The sequence below is a fragment of the Globicephala melas genome, chromosome 1 (assembly GCF_963455315.2).
Source record: "Globicephala melas chromosome 1, mGloMel1.2, whole genome shotgun sequence".
NCBI classification, from domain to species: domain Eukaryota; kingdom Metazoa; phylum Chordata; class Mammalia; order Artiodactyla; family Delphinidae; genus Globicephala; species Globicephala melas.
In genome coordinates this window covers 130,500,665-130,525,900 of record NC_083314.1, presented here as the reverse complement: position 1 = coordinate 130,525,900, position 25,236 = coordinate 130,500,665, and the positions used below count along the sequence as shown (strand labels likewise).

Sequence of the window (25,236 nt, the reverse complement as noted above, 5' to 3'; positions counted from 1 at the left end):
TCCCTATATACTAATGTGTAAAGATTGTACTTGGGAAAGTGACAGACTGTTCTCAGGAAATTTATAGACTAGTATGGTTATTACCTTCTCTTTTTAAATTTTTGTTTAATTTATCTATATTTAATCAAATTAGCAAATATAACAATGGCCTCCAAACAAAAACTGGTAATGTTATTTATCTTTAATATATAAAAATAAAAAGTGCCCAACCCCTTTTATTGCTGATATAACAATGAAATTCTCATATATAAATTATTGTATCAGTGACCATGTAATGATATATTCCTACATGCTAACCTTACTAAACTTTCAGTTAAAGTACAATGATTTAATAAAAAGTTATTTTCCCTGAAAATCAAAACAGGATCTAGATCTAATAAATGCAACTACTTCATTGTTAGAACTTTTATTTTCATGATGTGGAATGAAAGAGCTCTGGTATTTAACAATTTTTTCAATTAGTAAGAATGTTAATTCACATCTCATAATAACATTTCTATCTTAATGAACTTATCTTGATAGTATGTAACAAAGTCATGCACAGAGTAAATAAATACCTAGTATATTTTGCTGAATTGAAAAGGGTACAATTTCCATGGTCACAAAGTAAAAGACCTTAGAAAGAAATTATTTCTTTGAATTTTGAATTACCTAACCTTCTTTTTCTTCCGTTAACTAAAAGTTTAGGAAGTTGAGCATACAGAAATATATTGTTACATGGTCACTAATAAGATAATTGTTACATAAATAAATATACAAGTTATAAATGAGCAATGTAAGATGTTTTGGTGATTTAAAGTTGTTTCTTCTTTAAAGATAACAAATAACATTCATTGGTAATTTTAGTTTAGGTAACATCATTACATTTGTTCACTGGAATAAAAATTAACCTAAGAAACAGAAAACCTAAGAAACAGATATTATGTACATGCCATAATATCATGTACAAGGTAGAATAATAAATAATGAGTGTGACTTCCCAGTTTTATACTGTCATACACTATTAAAGAAATCTTATTTTAATTACTATCAGAAAAAAAAGTATTCCCTACTATATGTATGTTTTGAGCATTTCTGTGTGTACGATTGTGTAAAGTTGTTACAAGTTTTAAAACATTGTTTCTATCTACTAGTTTAATTCAGACTATAAAAGAGTAACAATTGGCCACGTAACATTTATAGAAAAATAATTTTGGGCTTCTCTGGTGGCGCAGTGGTTGAGAGTCTGCCTGCCGATGCAGGGGACACGGGTTCGTGCCCCAGTCCAGGAAGATCCCACATGCCGCGGAGCGGCTGGGCCCGTGAGCCATGGCCGCTGAGCCTGCGCGTCCGGAGCCTGTGCTCCGCCACGGGAGAGGCCACAACCGTGAGAGGCCCGCGTACCGCAAAAAAAAAAAAAAAAAAAAAAGGAAGAAAAATAATTTTATTTTAGCTGAGTAAAAGGACATGCTTACTGTAAAAGAAAAGGTAAGACTTACATTTCCATCACCTAGAAATAATAACTGCTAACATTTTCATGCATGTCTTTCCAGACTGACATAAATATATATGTGTTTGTATATGAACAAATATAAATGCATATTTTTAATAAAAATGAGCTCATATCACACATACTTTTTAAAAAGAATTTTTATTGTAGTATAATATACATAGAAAACAAACTGTCTTTATGAAATCTACTGAGTTTTAGGATTTAACTGTATTTTCAAAAGTTAGCCAGGAACACTAATACATTTATTGAATTATCCATTTTTTTGAAATGACACTTCTGTAATAAATTATTGTATGTATACTGTTAGGTGGGAAAACTTTTCCTCAGTTTTTGTGAATCTTTACAGAGGCAACTTCAGCTAAATTGACATTTCTGGCTTCTCTATGTCCCTCATTCACTAATTGCCAGGGAAAGAGAAATGGCTAATCCTATAGGAGAGTTTAGGAGAAGGAATTGCAGCTCAGCCACTTCTGGATTCTTTTGTTAAGCCTGCTCACTTGCAAAAAGCATGCATTCTGGTCTGTTCTCACCCATGCAGAGGAGGTCTGTGCTTTTCTAGCTGTGCCAATTACTATTGGTAAGATCTATTCTGGAGGGGAAAACAGCAAGTCCACTTAGCTGTGGATTTAAGGCTACATTTTTCAATTAACTTCATCAGTGATAAAGGTACTACTTTTATTTCCTTCTCTGTGACTCCTGAATCTCTTTCAATTTCAACCAAAATCAGGCAAGGAAGACATGCTTTTTTATTGATCCATAAAATCTCAATACTTACTTGGTCTGTATCAAATTCTTTAATATAAATTGTACCATTATTTTTAAAATTTTTATTGGAGTATAGTTTATTTACAGTGTTGTGTTAGTTTCAGGTGTACAGCAAAGTGAATCAGTTATACATATACATATATCCTCTGTCTTTTAGATTCTTTTCCCATATAGGCCATTACAGAGTAGAGTTCCCTGTGCTATACCCATTATTTTAATAAAACCTTTATTGTGAAATATATACCTTCACAGAAGAGTGTATAACACATATATGTGAATTACGAATTAATACCATGTACTCACAAACCAGTATAAGAAATAGAACATCCTTAGATGCTTAGAAGCCCCCTGGACACTCTCCCATCATAGGCCCCTTCCTTCGAGCTACCTCCAAAAGAAGTATTCACTTTGCGTAACTTTTGTATTGATCATTCTCTTGCTTTGTTTTAAGGTTTTTTTCTCCTATGGCAAATGCTATTGGGGTCCTGCATGTATCCATTCTGCATCAGCTATTACTTGCCAATCTCCCAACTACCAGCACCTGCATTTCTCTGCTTGGGTCTGTCTTTGGTCACCAAGACCACTTTGATGTCCATAAATTAGGCTGGGATTGCCAAGGAACTAACAAGCCCATCAACCATCAAACAATGTATACCTAGATAATACACTGTCTAGTTAAAAAAACAGAATAGCAAACACTAACACAGATGCATAAGGAGAAAACAAAACCACTATTAGATGAGGACAATTAGATGAGGACTCCCAAGAGAAGACAAGCAGAACTATCTGGGCCATAATCTGACTTCAGCTTCTTTGAGAGTTTATAAGAGACACTTAGAGGGAAATCACAGGGTGAGACCATGAGTAAGTCCTTGGAAACACAGAGCTTAACCCACTAACAGCACCTGACAAGCTAGGCACTGAATGTCCACTGAAAACATGGTCAGGGTAAGTGGGCTGCTTTGTGTTTTCTGTTCACCGTGACTTCTCTGCTGCTCTCAGGAGTATGGTAAAACAGAACATGTCTGTGAAGTGAAATGAGTTTCCTCAACTTACCTAAGGAGACCTACTGGAAAGGAGAGTAGGGACTATATTAAGAATGGTAAAACCCAGCTAGATACAGAGAAGGATCTGGGCAGATTCACCTGAGCATTCTGTCCTCAGGTTAAGAAGATGGGACTCAGAGTTTCCAGTTCCACAGTTAAGGGGCTTGGAAGTTGCCATTCTGTACTAACAACAAGTAAAAAATTAAACAGACTGAAAAATCAACACCTCTTCTTGGATCTGAAAAAGAGGTAAGGACACAGGGAAAAGAACTGCTGCCTCTAAGATTGGAGAGTCACAGTTTACTGCAGCAGAGACTCAGAAGTAGAAACTGCTGTGGGAACCAGTTCTGGGGTAGGAAAACCTGAACTGTAAATGATGAATTGGTGCAGGTTCAGTGTGGACAAGTCTGAGAGTTAAAAACTCTAAGGGGCCCAGTCATAGGGAAGCCCCTGCATTTTGTGAGCTTTATCTCCAGGAGCTGGACCAGATTCCCAGAGTGAGTATGAGAAAAAAAAAAAAAATCCCTCATGCTTCTGGTAGGGGAAGGGGAAAAGGAACCATTCTGAAATATACCAGAGCACTCTGTTCTTAACAATGCCTGCCCTCAGAATAAACTAGTTCAGCAGAGAACAGCCTGCCAGGGTCTTTTCAGAGCCTAACTGACCTGTGGGAAGGGAAATACCCAGCACCAGCACACTGGAGACGTCTTGTCCTACCTAAGGGTGGGGAAAAAAACTGAGACACATTTGTGAAGTTCATAGTCCACAGGAATAGGTACACTGAAAGGCTGAAACCTAATCAAAGGACTAAAATGCCTGCCTCCTCCACACCTTACCACCACAGTACTAAAGGCCTATTTACAGCAGCTCCTTTTACCTGATACATCATGTATCATATGTATCATACTAAAAGATCATACTAAAAGATAAAAAAATCATACTAAAAGATAAAAATCATACTAAAAGATAAATCATACTAAAAGATATAAAAATCATACTAAAAGATAAATCAAATCATACTAAAAGATAAAAAAAATTTTGAAGAGGTAGAGCAAGCATCAAAACTAGACATGGCAGGGATGTTGGAATTATTAGACCAGGAATTTAAAACAACTGTGATGAATATGCTAAGGGCTCTAATGGATAAAGTAGACAAAATGCAAGAACAGATTGGCAATGTAAGCAGAGAGATGGAAATCATAAAAAAAAGGACCAAAAAGTGAGAAACCAAAAACACTGTAGAAGAATGCCTTTGATGGGCTTATTGGTACACTGACGAAAAATACAGAACAGAAAGAAGGGAAAGAAGAAATCTTATTTGAAGACATAATGGCTGAAAACTTCCCTAACCTTGGGAAGGAGATAGGCATCCAGATCCAGGAAGCCCAGAGTTCCTAATAAGAGGAAACCAGGGCTTCCCTGGCGGTGCAGTGGTTGAGAGTCCGCCTGCCGATGCAGGGGACACGGGTTCATGCCCCGGTCTGGGAAGATCCCACATGTCGCAGAGTGGCTGGGCCCGTGAGCCATGGCCGCTGAGCCTGCGCTCCGCAACGGGAGAGGCCACAACAGTGAGAGGCCCGCGTACCGCAAAAAGAAAAAAAAAAGAAATACCACTCTGTGCATGGCCACAACTGTGAAGTAAGGAAAGCCCTATCTAAGGAAAAGGTGGCTAGTGCTTCATCCAGCCAAAGAGGTCAAAGTGGTTCTGGAAACTTTGGTGGTGGTCGTCGAGGGGGTTTTGGAGGGAATGACAGCTTTGGTCGTGGAGGAAACGTCAGTGGTCAAGGTGGCTTTGGTGGCAGATGTGGTGGTGGCTATGGTGGCAGTGGGGATGGCTATATTGGATTTGGTAATGATGGAAGCAGTTTTGGAGGTGGCGGAAGCTACAATGATTTTGGCAATTATAACAATTAATCTTCAAATTTTGAACCCATGAAAGGAGGAAACTTTGGAGGCAAAAGTTCTGGGCCCTATGGTGGTAGAAGCCAATACTTTGCCAAACCACAAAACCAAGGTGGCTATGGTGGTTCCAGCAGCATCAGTAGCTATGGCAGTGGCAGAAGGTTTTAGTTGCTGTCAGGAAACAAAGCTTAGCAGGAGAGGAGAGCCAGAGAAGTGACAGGGAAACTACAGGTTACAACAGATTTGTGAACTCAGCCAAGCACAGTGGTGGCAGGGCCTAGCTGCTACAAAGAAGACGTGTTTTAGACAATACTCATGTGTATGGGCAAAAAAAAGCTCGAGGACTGTATTTATGACTAATTGTATAACAGGTTATTTTAGTTTCTGTTCTGTGGAAAGTATAAAGCATTCCAACAAGGGTTTTAATATAGATTTTTTGTTTTTTGCACCCATGTTGTTGATTGTTAAATGTAATAGTCTGATCACGACACTGAATAAATGTGTCTTTTTAAAATGTGCTATGTAAAGTAGTTAGTCTACTCTGAAGCCATTTTGGTAAACTACCCCAACAGTGTGAAGTGAGCATTCCTTCAGGGTGATGCCAGGTTCCATGTGAAATTTATTTACAACCTGCTTGGATGGAGAAGCCATTGTCTTCAGAAACCTTGGTGTAGTTGAACTGACAGTTACTGTGTTGTGACCTGGAGTTCACCTTTAAAAGGGTCACCCAAGCAAAGTCATGGAGTTTCTTGGCACATCCTATGCAATATATCTAAATTGAATTATGGTACCAGATAAAGTTATAGTTGGGAATGAAGCTTGTGTATCATCTTTTATCATGTGTAACCAATAAACGATTTAATACCCTCTTGAAAACAATGCTAAAGGGACTTCTTTAAGCTGAAAAGAAAGGATGCTGATTAGTAACAAGGAAACATGAAAGAACAAGTCTCACTGAAAAGGTAAATATATAGTAAATGGATTAATCACTTTTAAGCTAGTATGAAGATTAAAAGAAAAAATAGTAAAAATAGCTATGATGACAATAATTAGTCAATGAATACATAAAATAAAAAGATATTAAATGTGGAGAAGGCGGAAGATGGCGGAAGAGTAAGACGCAGAGATCACCCTCCTCCCCACAGATACACCAGAAATACATCTACACGTGGAACAACTCCTACAGAACACCTACTGAAGGCTGGCAGAAGACCTCAGACCTCCCAAAAGGCAAGAAACTCCCCACGTACCTGGGTAGGGCAAAAGAAAAAACAGAGACAAAAGAATAGGGACGGCACCTGCACCAGTGGGAGGGAGCTGTGAAGGAGGAAAAGTTTCCACACACTAGGAAGCCCCTTCGCGGGCGGAGACTGCGGGAGGCGGAGGGGGGAGCTTCGAAGCCGCGGAGGAATGCACAGCAACGGGTGCGGAGGGCAAAGCGGGAAGATTCCCGCACAGAGGATCGGTGCCGACCGGCACTCACCAGCCCGAGAGGCTTGTCTGCTCACCCCCCGGGGCGGGCGGGGCTGCGAGCTGAGGCTCTGAGGCTCGGGTTTCGGCTTCGGACGGAGCGCAGGGAGAGGACTGGGGTTGGCGGCTTGAACATAGCCTGAAGGGGTTAGTGCACCACAGCTAGCCGGGAGGGAGTCCGGGGAAAAGTCTGCACCTGCCGAAGAGGCAGGAGACTTTTCCTTCCCTCTTTGTTTCCTGGGGCATGAGGAGAGGGGTTTAAGAACGCTGCTTAAAGGAACTCCAGAGACGGGCGCGAGCCGCGGCTAAAAGCGCGAACCCCAGAGACAGGCGCGAGCCGAGGCTGAAAGCGCGGACCCCAGAGACGGGCGCGAGCCAAGGCTGAAAGCGCGGAATCCAGAGACGGGCGCGAGCCGCGGCTGAAAGCGCGGAATCCAGAGACGGGCGCAAACCGCGGCTAAAAGCGCGGACCCCAGAGGCGGGCGGGAGACGTTAAGGCTGCTGCTGCCGCCACCAAGGGGCCTTTGTGCGAGCACAGGTCACTCTCCACACCCCTCTTCCGCGGAGCCTGTGCAGCCCGCCACTGCCAGGTTCCCGGGATCCAGGGACAACTTCCCCGGCAGAACGCACAGCGCGCCTCAGGCTGGTGCAAAGTCACGCCGGCCTTTGCCACCGCAGGCCCGCCCCGCACTCCGTGCCCCTCCCTCCACGCCGGCCTGAGTGCGCCAGAGCCCCCGAATCAGCGGCTCTTTTAACCCCATCCTGTCTGAGCAAAAAACAGACGCCCTCCAGCGACCTACACGCAGTGGCAGGGCCAAATCCAAAGCTGAGCCCTGGGAGCTGTGAGAACAAAGAAGAGAAAGGGAAATCTCTCCCAGCAGCCTCAGAAGCAGCGGATTAAAGCTCCACAATCAACTTGATGTACCCTGCATCTGTGGAATACCTGAATAGACAACCAATCATCCCAAATTAAGGAAGTGGACTTTAGGAGCAAGATCTATGATTTTTTCCCTTTTCCTCTTTTTGTGAATGTGTATGTGTATGCTTCTGTTTGAGATCTTGTCTGTATAGTCTTGCTTCCACCATTTGTCCTAGGGTTCTATCCGTCCATGTTTTTTTTTTAATTTTTTTCTTAATAATTAATTTTAATAACGTTATTATACTTTACCTTCGTTCGTTCTTTCTTTCTTTCCTTTCTTCCTTCCCTCCTTTAGACAACGAATCATCCCAAATTGAGGAGGTGGTCTCTGACAGCAAGATTTATGATTTTTCCCCATTTACCTCTTTTAGTGAGGGTGTATGTGTATGCTTCTGTGTAAGATTTTGTCTGTATAGCTTTGCTTCCAACATTTGTCCTAAGGTTCTATCCGTCCCTTTTTTTTTTCTAGATAAGAATTTTTTAATTCAATAACTTTATTATACTTTATTTTTACTGTATCTTCTTTCTTTCTGTCTTTTTTCCTTCTTTCCCTCCTTCCTTCCTTCCTTCCTCCCTCCCTCCCTCCTTTCTTTCCTTCTTGCCTTCTTTCCTTCTTTGCTTCTTTCTTTCTTTCTTCCTTCCTTCCTATCCTCCTTTCCTTCTTTCTTTCCTCATACTTCTACTAATTCCCTCTACTTTTTCTCCCTTTTATCCTGAGCCGTGTGGATAAAAAGCTCTTGGTGCTCCAGCCAGGAGGCAGGGCTCTGCCTCTGAGGTAGGAGAGCCAACTTCAGGACACTGGTCAACAAGAGACCTCCCAGCTCCACATAATATCAAACGGCGAAAATCTCCCAGAGACCTCCATCTTAACACCAGCACCCAGCTTCACTCAACGACCAGCAAGCCACAGTGCTGGAAAACCTATGCCAAACAACTAGCAAAACAGGAGCACAACCCCACCCATTAGCAGAGAGGCTGCCTAAAATCATAATAAGGCCACAGACACCCCAAAACACACCACCAGAAGTGAACCTGCCCACTAGAGAGACAAGATCCAGCCTCATCCACCACAACACAGGCACTAGTCCCCTCCACCAGGAAGCCTACACAACCCACTGAACCAACCTTAGCCACTGGAGACAGACATCAAAAACAGAAGGAACTACGAACCTGCAGCCTGCAAAAAGGAGACCCCAAACACAGTAAGATAAGCAAAATGAGAAGACAGAAAAACACACAGTAGATAAAGGAGCAAGATAAAAATGCACCAGACCTAACAAATGAAGAGGAAATAGGCAGTCTGCCTGAAAAAGAATTCAGAATAATGATAGTAAGGTTGATCCGAAATCTTGGAGATAGAATGGACAATAGAATGGACAAAATGCAAGAATCAGTTAACAAGGACCTAGAAGAACTAAAGATGAAACAAGCAATTATGAACAACACAATAAATGAAATTAAAAGTACTCTAGATGGGATCAATAGCAGAATAACTGAGGCAGAAGAACGGATGAGTGTCCTGGAAGATAAAATAGTGGAAATAACTACTGCAGAGCAGAATAAAGAAAAAAGAATGAAAAGAACTGAGGACAGTCTCAGAGACCTCTGGGACAACATTAAACGCACCAACATTCGAATTATAGGAGTTCCAGAAGAAGAAGAGAAAAAGAAAGGGACTGAGAAAATATTTGAAGAGATTATAGTTGAAAACTTCCCTAATATGGGAAAGGAAATAGTTAATCAAGTCCAGGAAGCACAGAGAGTCCCATACAGGATAAATACAAGGAGAAATACGCCAAGACACATATTAATCAAACTGTCAAAAATTAAATACAAAGAAAGCATATTAAAAGCAGCAAGGGAAAAACAACAAATAACACATAAGGGAATCCCCATAAGGTTAACAGCTGATCTCTCAGCAGAAACCCTACAAGCCAGAAGGGAGTGGCAGGACATACTGAAAGTGATGAAGGAGAAAAACCTGCAGCCAAGACTACTCTACCCAGCAAGGATCTCATTCAGATTTGATGGAGAAATTAAAACCTTTACAGACAAGCAAAAGCTGAGAGAGTTCAGCACCACCAAACCAGCTTTACAACAAATGCTAAAGGATCTTCTCTAGGCAAGAAACACAAGAGAAGGAAAAGACCTATAATAACGAACCCAAAACAATTTAGAAAATGGGAATAGGAACATACATATCGATAATTACCTTAAATGTAAATGGACTAAATGCTCCCACCAAAAGACACAGATTAGCTGAATGGATACAAAAACAAGACCCTTATATATGCTGTCTACAAGAGACCCACTTCAGACCTAGAGACACATACAGACTGAAAGTAAGGGGATGGAAAAAGATATTCCATGCAAATGGAAACCAAAAGAAAGCTGGAGTAGCAATTCTCATATCAGACAAAATAGACTTTAAAATAAGGACTATTAAAAGAGACAAAGAAGGACACTACATAATGATCAAGGGATCGATCCAAGAAGAAGATATAACAATTGTAAATATTTATGCACCCAACATAGGAGCACCTCAATACATAAGGCAAATACTAACAGCCATAAAAGGGGAAATCGACAGTAACACATTCATAGTAGGGGACTTAAACACCCCACTTTCACCCATGGACAGATCATCCAAAATGAAAATAAATAAGGAAACACAAGCTTTAAATGATACATTAAACAAGATGGACTTAATTGATATTTATAGGACACTCCATCCAAAAACAACAGAATACACATTTTTCTCAAGTGCTCATGGAACATTCTCCAGGATAGATCATATCTTAGGTCACAAATCAAGCCTTGGTAAATTTAAGAAAATTGAAATTGTATCAAGTATCTTTTCTGACCACAACGCCATGAGACTAGATATCAATTACAGGAAAAGATCTGTAAAAAATACAAACACATGGAGGCTAAACAATACACTACTTAATAATGAAGTGATCACTGAAGAAATCAAAGAGGAAATCAAAAAATACCTAGAAACAAATGACAATGGAGACACAACGACCCAAAACCTGTGGGATGCAGCAAAAGCAGTTCTAAGGGGGAAGTTTATAGCAATACAAGCCCACCTTAAGAAGCAGGAAACATCTCGAATAAACAACCTAACCTTGCACCTCAAGCAATTAGAGAAAGAAGAACAAAAAAACCCCAAAGCTAGCAGAAGGAAAGAAATTATAAAAATCAGATCAGAAATAAATGAAAAAGAAATGAAGGAAACAATAGCAAAGATCAATAAAACTAAAAGCTGGTTCTTTGAGAAGATAAACAAAATAGATAAACCACTAGCCAGACTCATCAAGAAAAAAAGGGAGAAGACTCAAATCAATAGAATTAGAAATGAAAAAGGAGAGGTAACAACTGACACTGCATAAATAAAAGAGATCATGAGAGATTACTACAAGCAACTCTATGCCAATAAAATGGACAATCTGGAAGAAATGGACAAATTCTTAGCAATGTACAACCTGCCAAGACTGAATCAGGAAGAAATAGAAAATATGAACAGACCAATCACAAGCACTGAAATTGAAACTGTGATTAAAAATCTTCCAACAAAGAAAAGCCCAGGACCAGATGGCTTCACAGGCGAATTCTATCAAACATTTAGAGAAGAGCTAACACCTATCCTTCTCAAACTCTTCCAAAATATAGCAGAGGGAGGAACACTCCCAAACTCCTTCTACGAGGCCACCATCACCTTGATACCAAAACCAGACAAGGATGTCACAAAGAAAGAAAACTACAGGCCAATATCACTGATGAACATAGATGCAAAAATCCTCAACAAAATACTAGCAAACAGAATCCAACAGCACATTAAAAGGATCATACACCATGATCAAGTGGGGTTTATTCCAGGAATGCAAGGATTCTTCAATATACGCAAATCTATCAATGTGATAAACCATATTAACAAATTGAAGGAGAAAAACCATATGATCATCTCAATAGATGCAGAGAAAGCTTTTGACAAAATTCAACACCCATTTATGATAAAAACCCTGCAGAAAATAGGCATAGAGGGAACTTTCCTCAACATAATAAAGGCCATATATGACAAGCCCACAGCAAACATCATCCTCAATGGTGAAAAACTGAAAGCATTTCCACTAAGATCAGGAACAAGACAAGGTTGCCCACTCTCACCACTCTTATTCAACATAGTTTTGGAAGTTTTAGCCACAGCAATCAGAGAAGAAAAGGAAATAAAAGGAATCCAAATCGGAAAAGAAGAAGTAAAGCTGTCACTGTTTGCAGATGACATGATCCTATACATAGAGAACCCTAAAGATGCTACCAGAAAACTACTAGAGCTAATCAATGAATTTGGTAAAGTGGCAGGATACAAAATTAATGCACAGAAATCTCTGGCATTCCTATATACTAATGATGAAAAATCTGAAAGTGAAATCAAGAAAACACTCCCATTTACCATTGCAACAAAAAGAATAAAATATCTAGGAATAAACCTACCTAAGGAGACAAAAGACCTGTATGCAGAAAATTATAAGACACTGATGAAAGAAATTAAAGATGATACAAATAGATGGAGAGATATACCATGTTCTTGGATTGGAAGAATCAACATTGTGAAAATGACTCTACTACCCAAAGCAATCTATAGATTCAATGCAATCCCTATCAAACTACCACTGGCATTTTTCACAGAACTAGAACAAAAAATTTTGCAATTTGTATGGAAACACAAAAGACCTCGAATAGCCAAAGCAATCTTGAGAACGAAAGAAGGAACTGGAGGAATCAGGCTCCCTGACTTCAGACTATACTACAAAGCTACAGTTATCAAGACGGTATGGTATTGGCACAAAAACAGAAAGATAGATCAATGGAACAGGATAGAAAGCCCAGAGATAAACCCACGCACATATGGACACCTTATCTTTGATAAAGGTGGCAGGAATGTACAGTGGAGAAAGGACAGCCTCTTCAATAAGTGGTGCTGGGAAAACTGGACAGGTACATGTAAAAGTATGAGATTAGATCACTCCCTAACACCATACACAAAAATAAGCTCAAAATGGATTAAAGACCTAAATGTAAGGCCAGACACTATCAAACTCTTAGAGGAAAACATAGGCAGAACACTCTATGACATAAATCACAGCAAGATCCTTTCTGACCCACCTCCTAGAGTAATGGAAATAAAAACAAAAATAAACAAATGGGACCTAATGAAACTTCAAAGCTTTTGCACAGCAAAGGAAACCATAAACAAGACCAAAAGACAACCCTCAGAATGGGAGAAAATATTTGCAAATGAAGCAACCGACAAAGGATTAATCTCCAAAATTTACAAGCAGCTCATGCAGCTCAATAACAAGAAAACAAACAACCCAATCCAAAAATGGGCAGAAGACCTAAATAGACATTTCTCCAAAGAAGATATACAGACTGCCAACAAACACATGAAAGAATGCTCAACATCATTAATCATTAGAGAAATGCAAATCAAAACTACAATGAGATATCATCTCACACCAGTCAGAATGGCCATCATCAAAAAATCTAGAAACAATAAATGCTGGAGAGGGTGTGGAGAAAAGGGAACACTCTTGCACTGCTGGTGGGAATGTGAATTGGTTCAGCCACTATGGAGAACAGTATGGAGGTTCCTTGAAAAACTACAAATAGAACTACCATATGACCCAGCAATCCCACTACTGGGCATATACCCTGAGAAAACCAAAATTCAAAAAGAGTCATGTACCAAAATGTTCATTGCAGCTCTATTTACAATAGCCCGGAGATGGAAACAACCTAAGTGCCCATCATCGGATGAATGGATAAGGAAGATGTGGCACATATATACAATGGAATATTACTCAGCCATAAAAAGAAACGAAATTGAGCTATTTGTAATGAGGTGGATAGACCTAGAGTCTGTCATACAGAGTGAAGTAAGTCAGAAAGAAAAAGACAAATACCGTATGCTAACACATATATATGGAATTTAAGAAAAAAAATGTCATGAAGAACCTAGGGGTAAAGCAGGAATAAAGACGCAGACCTCCTAGAGAACGGACTTGAGGTTATGGGGGGGGGGAAGGGTGAGCTGTGACAGGGCGAGAGAGAGTCATGGGCATATACACACTAACAAACGTAGTAAGGTAGATAGCTAGTGGGAAGCAGCCGCATGGCACAGGGATATTGGCTCGGTGCTTTGTGACAGCCTGGAGGGGTGGGATAGGGAGGGTGGGAGGGAGGGAGACGCAAGAGGGAAGACATATGGGAACATATGTTTATGTATGACTGATTTACTTTGTTATAAAGCAGAAACTAACACACCATTGTAAAGCAATTATACCCCAATAAAGATGTTTTAAAAAAAAAAGATATTAAATGTGACATCAAAAACATAAGACGGGAAAAGAGAATAAAAACATTGAACTTTAGAATGAGATCAAGCATAAGTTTTTATCCCCAAATCAGTCTGTGTGATATAGCACATTAACAAAATGAAGCATAAAACTATATGATCATAGAGGACAAAAAGCATTTGACAAAAGTCAACATCCGTTTATGATTAAAAACTGTCAACAAAGTGGGTATAGAGGGAACAGACTTCAACATATTAAAGGCCATATATGACAAGCCCACATCTAACATCATACTCAACAATAAAAAGCTGAAAGCATTTCCTCTAAGATCAGGAACAAGACAAGGATGCCCACAATTTCCACTTTTATCCAACATAATATTGGAAGTCCTAGACGGAGAAAATAGGCAAGAAAAAGAAATAGGTATCCAAATTGGAAAGAAAAAAGTAAAACTGTCACTCTTTGCAGATGACATATTATATACAGAAAAGCCTAAAAACTCCATCAAAAAATTGTTAGAACAAATAAAGTAATTCAGTAAATTACAGGATACAAAATCAATACACAAAAATCTGCTGCATTTCTATACACCAATAACAAGCTATCACAAAGAGAAATAAAGAAAAAAAATCTTATTCACAAATGCATCCCCCCACCCCAAAAAAACACCACCTAGGAATAAATTTAACCAAGAAGGTGAAAGACCTCTATATTGAAAACCACAAGACATTAATGAAAGTAATGGAAGAAGACACAAATAAATGGGAAGACACAAATAAATGGAAGACACAAATAAATATCCATAAATGGATATTTCATGCTCGTGAATTAGACGAATCAGTATTGTTAAATGTCCATATTTCCCAAGGCACTCCACAGATTCAATGCAATCTCCATTGAAATTCCAATGACATTTTTCAAAGACATAGAACAAACTGTCCTAAAATTTGTATGGAACCACAAGAAAAACCAAACAGCCAGAGCAATCTTGTGTAACAAGGAACAAAGTTGGAGGCATCACACTCTCTGATTTGAAACTATATTACAGGACTTCCCTGGTGGCTCAGTGGTTAAGAATCCACCTGCCAATGCAGGGGACATGGGTTTGATCCCTGGTCCAGGAAGACCCCACATGCCATTGAGCAACTAAGCCCGTGAGCCACAACTACTGAGCCCACATGCCACAACTACTGAGCCCACATGCCACAATTACTGAAGCCCACACACCTAGAGCCTGTGCTCCACAACAAGAGAAGCCACCACAACGAGAAGCCTGCGCACCACAACAAACAGCAGTCCCTGCTCGCTGCAGCTAGAGAAAGCCCACGTGCAGCAACGAAGACCCAACACAGCCAAAAAGAAAAAGAAAAAGAAACTATATTACAAAGTATAGTAATTAAAACAGTATGCTATTGACATAAAAACAGACACATAGATCAATGGAACAAAATTGAGAGTTCAGAAATAAACCCACATATATATTGTCAATTAATTTGTAACAAAAGAGCCAAGAATATACAATGGGGAAAGAAATGTCTCTTCAGTAAATGGTGTTGTAAAAACTGGACAACCAGGCTTCCCTGATGGCGCAGTGGTTGAGAGTCCGCCTGCCAGTGCAGGGGACACGGGTTTGTGCCCCAGTCTGGGAAGATTCCACATGCCGCGGAGCAGCTGGGCCTGTGAGCCATGGCCGCTGAGCCTGTGCGTCCGGAGCCTGTGCTCCGCAACAGGAGAGGCCACAACAGTGAGAGGCCCGTGTACCGCAAAAAAACAAAACAAAACTGGACAACCACAGGCAAAAGAATGAAACTAGATCACTATTTTACACCATACATAAAAATTAACTCAAAATGGATTAAAGACTTGAATGTAAGACCTGAAATCATAAAACTCTTAGAGGAAAACATAGGAAGTTATGCTCTTTGACACTGGTCTTAGTAATTCTTTTTTGGATATGTCTCCTCAGGCAAAGGAAACAAAAGCAAAAATAAACAAATGGGACTAGTATATCAAACTAAAAAGTTTTGCACAGCAAAGGAAACTATCAACAAAATGAAAAGGCCTCTTACTGAATGGGAGAAGATATTTTCAAGCAATATATCTTATAAAGGGTTAATATCTAAAATATACACAAAACTCATATAATTCAACATTAAAAACAAACAACCTAATTTTAAAAATGGGTAGAGGACCTGAATAGACTTTTTTCAAAGATGACATGCAGATAGCCAACAGGTACGTGAAAGGTGCTCAACATCACTAACCAACTGGGAAATGCAAATCAAAACCCAATGAGATATCATCTCATGCCTGTTAAAATGGTTATTATCAAAAATACAAAAATAAGTGTTGGCAAGGATGTGGAGAAAAGGGAACACTTGTGCACCATGGGTGAGAATGTAAATTGGTGTAAGCACTATGAAAAGCAGTATGGAGGTTCCTCAAAAAATTAAAAATAGAACTACCATATCATCCAGCAATTCCACTTCTAGGTATTTATACGAAGAAAAGCAAAACACTAACTTGAAAAGATATATGCACCCCCATGTTCATAGCAAAATGAGTACAATAGCCAAAATATGGAAGCAACCTAGGTGTTCCTTGAGGGATGAATGGGTAAAGAAAATGTGTTATATATACATAATGTGATAATATATAGCTATGAAAAAATGAAATCTTGCCATCTGCAACAACATGGATGGATCTTAAGATTATTATACTACATGAAATATGCCAGACAGAAAAAGATAAATACCTTATGATCTCACTTCTATGTGGAATCTAAAAAAGAGAGAGAGAGAGAGCACGGACACAGAGAACAGACTGGTAATTGCCAGAGGCAAGGGAGTGAGGGGTGGGTGAAATGGGTGAAGGGGGTTAAAAAGTACAAACTTCCCTCTATAAAATAAATAAGGCATGGGGGTGTAATGTACAGAGTGGTGACTATAGTTAATAATACTGTATTGTATATTTGGACGTTGCTAAGAGAGTAGATCTTAAAAGTACTCATCACAAGAAAAAACTTTTCTATGTACAGTGATGAATGTTAACTAGACTTATGATCATGATCATGATCCATTTCACAATATATACAAACATCTAATTGATATGTTGTACACCTGAAACCAATGTTATACGTCAATTATATCTCAATGAAAAATAGTAAAATAAAAAAGAATTAGAGCAGGGCTTCCCTGGTGGCACAGTGGTTAAGAATCCGCCTACCAATGCAGTGGACATGGGTTTGTTCCCTTGTCCAGGAAGATCGCACATGCCGCGGAGCAACTAAGCCCGTGCGCCAAAACTACTGAGCCTGCGCTCTTAGCCCACAAGCCACAACTACTGAAGCCTGCAGATCTAGAGCCCGTGCTCCGCAACAAGAGAAGCCACCGCAATGAGAAGACTGTGCAATGCAACGAAGAGCAGCCTCCGCTCACCGCAACTAGAGGAAGCCTGCACGCAGCAACAAAAACCCAATGCAGCCATAAATAAATAAATTTATTTTTCAAAAAAGATAACAAAGGAATACTATGAACAACTCTATGCCAATAGATTTGATAACCTTGATGAAATTTTCCGATTCCTTGAAAGACACAATCTGCCAAAACTCACACAAGAAGAAATAGACAATATCAATTACGGAAATTGAATCAATAATTAATAATCTTCCAAAACTGAAAGCACCAGGCCCAGATAGATCCACTGAGTTCTACCAATAATTTAAGGAGAAAATTACACCAATTCCCTGCAATATCTTTCAGAGGATAGAAACAGAGGGAATACTTCTTAACTCATACTTTGAGGCCAGCATTACTCTAATACCAAAAAACAGACAAAAACACCATAAGAAAGAAAAATGGCAGACCAATAACTTTCATGAACACAGATGCAAAAATCCTCTACGAAATATTAGCAATCAAATCCAGCTGTATATAAAGAGAATTATACACCACAATTAAGTGGAGTTTATCCCAGGTATACAAAGCCTAGTTCAACGTTGGAAAATTGATTGATGTAATCCATCACATCAACAAACCAAAGAAGAAAAATTACTTGATCATATCAACAGATTCAGAAAAAAGCACTTGACAAAATCCAACACTCATTCATGATAAAAACTCTCAGTAATTTAGGAATAGAGGAGGAATTTAACTTGACAAAGAATATCTATAAAAACCTACAGCTAACATACTTAATGGTTTTCTTCTAGAAACTAGATTTTCCACTAAGATCAGGACAAAGGCAAGGATGTCCCCTTTCATCACTCCTTTTCAACATCCTACTGGAAGTCCAAGCTAATGCAGTAAGATAAGAAAAAGGAAATAAAAGAAATACAGATTGGAAAGAAAAGAAATAAAGCTGTTTTTGTTCTCGGATGACATAATCATCTATATAGAAAATCTGAAAGAATTAACAAAAACTACTGAACTAGTAAGTGATTACAGCAAGGTTGCAGGGTACAAGGTTAATACTACACAAAAGTCAATCTCTATCCTGTACACCAACAATGAACAAAGGAATTTGAAATTTAAAACAATATGATTTACATTAGCACCCCAAAAATGGAATAGTAATAAATCTAACAAAATATGTACAAAATCTATTATGAGGAAAACTACTAAACTCTGATGAACAAAATCAAAGAATGAAATAAATGGAGAAATATTCCATGTTTATTAATAGGAAGACTCAGCATTGTCATGATGTCTGTTCTTCCCAAGTTGATCTATAGATTCAACGCAATCCCAATCAAAATCCCAACAAGTTATTTTGTGCATATCAGCAGACTGATTCTAAAGTTTATGTGAAGGGGCAAAAGACCCAGAAGAGCCAGCACAATATTGAAGACAAAGAACAAAGTCAGAGGACTGACACTACTCAACTTGAAGACTTACTACAGTGCTATAGTAATAAAGACAATGTGAATGGAACACAATAGAGTGCTCAGAAATAAACCCACATTAATATAATCAATTGATCTCTGTAAAAGGAATGGAAAAAAAACAAATGGAGCAAAGATAGTCTTTTCAACAAATGGTGCTGGAACAACTGGACATCCAAATGCAAAAAAAAAATCTATACACAGATCTTACATCCTTCAGAAAAATTAACTAAAACTCATTATAGACTTAAAAGTAAAAGCAAAACTAGAAAACTCCTAGAATAAAACACAGGAGAAAATTTAGATGACCTTGGGTATGGCAATGACTTTTTAGAAACAGCAAAAGCACAATCCATTAAACAGTAATAGATAAGCTGGACTTCATTAAAATTAAAAATGTCTGCTCTGTAAAAAGAAATGTCAAAAGAATAACAAGACAAGCCACATATTGGAAGGAAACATTTGCTAAAGATACATCTGAAAAAGGACTATTGTCCAAAATATACAAATATCTTTTGATCCTTAACAATAAGAAAACAAAAAACCAAATTTTAAAATGGGCCAAAAGCTTAACAGACACCTCATCAAAGAAGACATACAGATGGCAAGTAAGTATACAAAAATATGCTCCACATCATATGTCATCATGGAAGTACAAATTAAAACAAAAATGAGGAGAATTCCCTGGTGGTTCAATGGTTGGGACTAGGTGCTTTCACTGCTGGGGCCTGGGTTCCATCCCTGGTTGGGGAACTAAGATCCCTCAAGCTGGACAATGCAGCCAGAAAACCAAAAAACAAACAAACAAAAATGAGTTGCAAAAAAAAAAAAAGAGTTGCCACTACTCACCTATTAGAATGGTCAAAATCTGGAACACTGACAACACAAAATGCTGGTGAGGACATGGAACCGCAGAAACTCTTCATCATTGCTTCTGGGAATGCGAAATGGTACAGCCACTTTCAAGACAGTATGGCTATTTCTTACAAAAATAAAAATACTGTTGCCATACAATCCAGCAATAGCACTCCTTGATATTTACCAAAAGGAGTTAAAAACTTATGTCTACACAAAAACCTGCATACAGATATTTATAGCAGCTTTACTGATAATTGCCAAAACTTGAAACAATCAAGATGCCCTTCAGTAGGTAAATGGATAAATTAACTGTGGTACATCCAGATAATGGATGGTTAAGAGTCTTGCTACCTATGTTCTACAAGCCGTCCATGACGGAGGAGAGGATTTCAGAGGAGTCTCTGTGTGTAGCATTCAGTATGCTTGTTTTTTGTTTGTTTGTTTAAGTACCCATGTCTTGATCTATGCCTGGTGTTCCCCAGCTAAAGAGCCTCTATTTTGTCCTCTCCAGAGAAGAAATTTCTGACATCTTCCAGGGTAGAAGAGGGGAAGTTGCTCAGAGAATGTACTTGATTCCTTTTTGTGATTGAATTATATTTCATTGCATGTATTTACACATTTTGTTTATCCATTCATCCATTGATGGACATTTCAGTTGTTTCTATTTTTTGATTATGGTAAAAATTGCTGCCATGAACATGTGTGTACATATATTTGAGTACCTATTTTCCATTCTGTGGGGTATTATATCTATCTTTATGCTAGTACCACCCATTTTGATCACTATAATTTTATAGCAAGTTTTCCAATCAGGAAGTATGAGCTCTCTAACTTTGTTCTTTTTCAAGATTGTTTTGGCTACTTGGGGATCCTTTGATATTCCATATAAATTTTAGGATGACTTTTTTTCTATTGTTGCAAAAAAGTCTTTGGGATTATTTTGGGTGGTATTCACATCTTAATAACATTAAGTCTTTCAACCCATAAACACAGAATGTATTTCCCATTTACTTAGGTCTCCTTTAATTTTTTTCAGCAATGTTTTATAGGTGTCAGTGTACAAGTCTTTCATCTCCTTGGTTAAAATTATTCCTAGGTATTTTATTATTTAGGATGTTATTATAAACACAATTACTTTCTTAATTTCCTTTTTGGATTGTTCATAGGTAATACATAGAAATACAACTGAATTTTGTGTGCTGATCTTATATTCTGCAACTTTTCTTTTTATTTTATCTATATGAGATGATGGTTGTTAATTAAACCTATTGTGGTAATCTTTTCACAATATAGGTAAATCAAACCATCATGCTGTACTTATACATTGATGTATGTCAATTATTTCTCAATAAAACTGGAAAAAATAGTGAGTCTCTTGTTAGACAACATATAGATGGATCATGGGTTTTTTTCTTCCAGTTTTTTTGATGTTTGTTATCTTTGTTTAATCCATCCTACCAACATTTGCTCTTTAATTGGAGTGTTTAATCCATTTATTTAAAGTAATTACTGTTTAGGAAGGGCTTCTGCCATTTTTAATGTCTTCTTTATGTCTCAAATTTTCTTGTTCTTCAAATCCTCCATGACCATCTTCTTTAATGTTTAATTGATCTTTTTTATAGTGCATCATTTTTATTCCTCTCTAAATTTTTTTCTGTAATTTTTAAGTTATTTCTTGGTGACTGCCTTGCAAATTAAAATTAATTTCTTAAAATTTTAACATTCTATTTTGAAGTAATACTACCTTACTTCAATTATATACAAAAACTGCTCCTATACAGCTAAATCCCATCCACTTTAAGTTGATGTTGTCACAAATTACATCTTTATGCTTTGTATGCCCATTAGCATAGATTTAGAATTATTGTTCAATGCATTTATTTTAAGTCATATTGCAAAAAAAATAGGAGTTACAAACCAACATTATAATATTGGCTTTTGTATTGACTTATGTAGTTACCTTTACCAGTCTTCTTTATTTCTTCATATGTCTTCGAGTTACTGTCTAATATCCTTTCATTTCTGCCTGAAGGGACTCCTGTTAGCATTTCTTGTAAGGCAGTTCTACTAGTGCTGAATTCTCTTAGCTTTTAGTTATCTAAGAACATCTTAATTTCTCCTTCATGAGGATATATTCAGTTTTAATTATTTAATTATATTTCTCCTTCATGAGGATTATTTGAAGAATACAGAATTCCTGGTTGACAGTTTTTTCTTTTGGTGCTTTAAGTATGTCATCCCACTGGCTTCCAGCCTCCATGGTTTCTGCTGAAAATTGAGTGTAATCTGATTGATGATCCTTTGTAAATGATGAGTTACTTTTCTCTTGCTGCTTTCAAGATTTTCTCTTCGTACTTCAACTGTTTGATTATAATATGTCTCAGTGTGGATCTCTTTATTTTTATCTTTCTTGGAGTTCGTTAAGCTTCTCGGAGGTGCAGATTTATGTCTTTTATCTGGGAATTTGGGAATATTTAGGCCACTACTTCTTCAACTTTTCTTTATGCCCCTTTATCTCTTTCTTCTCCTCTCTTTCTGAAATTTCCATTATATGTATGTTGGTGACTTGATGGAGTCCCACAGGTCCTTTAGGCTCTGTTCATTTTACTTCATTATTTTTTCTTTCTGCTTCTCAGACTGGATTATTTCAATTGACCTATTATTAAAAACTGGTGATTCTTTCTTTTGCCTGCTCAGATGTGCTACTGAAAACTCTAGGGAGTTTTTCCATTTCAGTTATTGTACTTTTAACTCCAGAATTTATGGTTTTTTTCCTTTTTATAAGTTCTATCTTTATTGGTATTTTTTATTTGTTCACACACTGTTCTCCTGGTTTATTTTATCTCTTTGTCCATAGCTTCCTTTAGCTTTTTCTTCTTCTTCTTTTTTTTTAATACAATTGATCTAAAACCTTTGCCTAGTAAGTTTAATGTCTATACTTCCTCAGGGAGAGTTTCTGTTCATTTCTTCTTTGAAAGAGCCATACCTTCTTGTTCCTCTGTATCCTTTGCAATTTTTTTTTGACAATTGAACATTTTGAATATAATTATGTGGTAATTCTGGAAATCACTCTCTTCCTCAGGATTTGATATCATAATTTGCTGTGAGTGGTAGCTGTTTGTTTGCTAAGGGATTTTGCTAAACTATTTTTGTAAAGTCTGTATTCTTTGTCACGTATCATCTCATAAGTGTTTGTTTTTTAGCTTTTGGTCAGTTAGTGTCCTGACAGAGATTTCCTTGAACACCTGGGTTTCTTCCCACTCAGAAGAAAAAAAGGAAAGAAAGAAAGGAAAAAAAGAAAAAAATAAAAAGGGAAAAAACCCTCTCAGTCTTTGCAGATGGGCTCCATGTTGGGGAATTCCTTCAATGCTTAGACAGGCTGCTTAAAACTATACCACAGCTTTCACTTCCTGCTTGTACTGAGCCTAGAGATCAGCCAGAAGTGAAAGTTTAGGATCTTTTCAGGTCTTTTCTGAGCATGCATCCTGCCCTAGGCATGTGCATGACTTTCTGAATTCCTCTGTATATGCAATATACATACACAGAGGAATTTCTTAATATTTTTCTTAATTTTTAATTAAGAAATTTCTAATTAAGAAAATTTCTTAATTTTCTTAAAAATTTCTTAATTTTTCAATACCTTAATTTCCCAAAGAAAGTCTCTCCCAGTTTTTTCTTCCAGGCTTTCAGTGTGTCTCTTGTTTGACTCAGTTGCATTATTTTGCCTTAGGTAGCAGTGAGTTGTTCATCTGCCTTACAGTTTTTTGAAGAATGCATTATGCTTATCGCCTGAGAGAGTTCTGGGTTAGGCAAAAAAACACAAATGCCTTATGTCAATCCTCCAGGTAGCCCCTAGACAGGTTAAAACATACAAACCAAATTCTTTGAGAATAAGGTCTGTTCTGTTCCCTCTGGAACCAAGGGCCAGGGTCTCACACTGGGAAGGCAGGCTTCTATCTTTTTTTGTGTGTGTGGTACGCGGGCCTCTCACTGCTGTGGCCTCTCCGGTTGCAGAGCGCAGGCTCCGGACGCGCAGACTCAGTGGCCATGGCTCACGGGCCCAGCCGCTCCGCGGCATGTGGGATCTTCCCGGACCGGGGCACGAACCCATGTCCCCTGCATCAGCAGGCGGACTCCCAACCACTGCGCCACCAGGGAAGCCCAGGCTTCTATCTTTGAGACCACCACTCTACTGGGGAGGGGAGTGGGACAAGAGCAAGTAAAGATGCCACAAAGCTTTCCTACTAATTGTAAGTTTCTCTTTTCTTGATTTAGCACCTGCTTAGAAGTTTGTCTATTTTAATCTTTTTAAAGAATTAGCTTATGGTTTTGCTGAGTAACAAAGGCCATTAAGATTATAACCTTTCTTCTAATTACCCTTTTGGCCACAGCATTCAGAAGTTTGGCAATGCAGTGTTCTCAGAGTTGTTAATTTATAAACATTGAAAGATAGTAAGTATAGTAGTTAAGAGAACAGGTTCAAGAACCAGAGTGTCTGGGAGTATCGTTGTCCACCATAGTAACTGAGTGACCTTGGGCAAATTAGCTAACATCTCTTTGCCTGTTTCTTCTTCTATAAAATGAGGAATAGGGAGTTCCCTGGTGGTCCAGTGGTTAGGACTTGGTACTTTCACAGCCATGGCCCAGGTTCAATCCCTGGTTGGGGAACTAAGATCCCGCAAGCCTGGGGGCACCCCCGCCCAAAAAAAATGAGGACTAGTAAGAGCTCCTACCTCATAGGGTTGCTGTGAGAATTAAATCAGTTAATATACAGGCCTACCTCATTTACTGCACTTTGCAGGTATTGCATTTTTTCCAAATTGAAGGTTTGTGGCAACCCTGCATTGAACAAGTCTGTCGGTGCCATTTTTCCAACAGCATTTGCTCACCTCATGTCTCTATGTCACATTTTGATAATTCTTGCAGTATTTAAACTTTTTCATTATTATATTTGTTATGGTGAGGTGTGATCAGTGATCTTTGATGTTAGTATTGTAATTGTTTGGGGGTAACATGAACCATGTCAATATAAGACAGTGAACTTATTCTATAAATGTAGTTTATGTTCCAACTGCTCCACTGACTGACTCATCCCCCATCTCTCTCCTTCTCCTCAAGCCTCCCCACCTCCTCAGAAATGACAATATTGAAATTAGGCCAATTAATAACCTTATAATGGTCTCTAAGTGTTCAAGAGAAAGAAAGAATAACACATCTCACTCTAAATCAAAAACTAGAAATGATTAAGCTCCGTGAGGAAGGCATGTTGAAAGCTGGAGACCCAAAGCTAGGCCTCTTGCACCAAACAGCCAAATTGTGAATGAAAAGGAAAAGTTCTTGAAGGAAATTAAAAGTGCTACTCTAGTGAACACATGAATGATAAGAAAGCAAAACAGCCTTATTGCTGATAGGAGGAAGTTTTAGTGGTCTGGGTAGAAGATGAAAACCAGCCACAACATTCCCTTAAGCCAAAGCCTAATCCAGAAGAAGGCCCTAACTCCCTTTAATTCTATGAAGGCTGAGAGAGGTGAGGAAGCTGC

The 25,236-nt window shown here is 38.3% G+C and overlaps 1 protein-coding gene across 1 annotated transcript in view; it reads right to left on the bottom strand.

Annotated features, from left to right (window-relative positions):
• The window catches only part of DNAI4 (dynein axonemal intermediate chain 4), a 101,318-nt gene that overhangs the window by 40,034 nt on the left and 36,048 nt on the right, over positions 1 to 25,236 (bottom strand).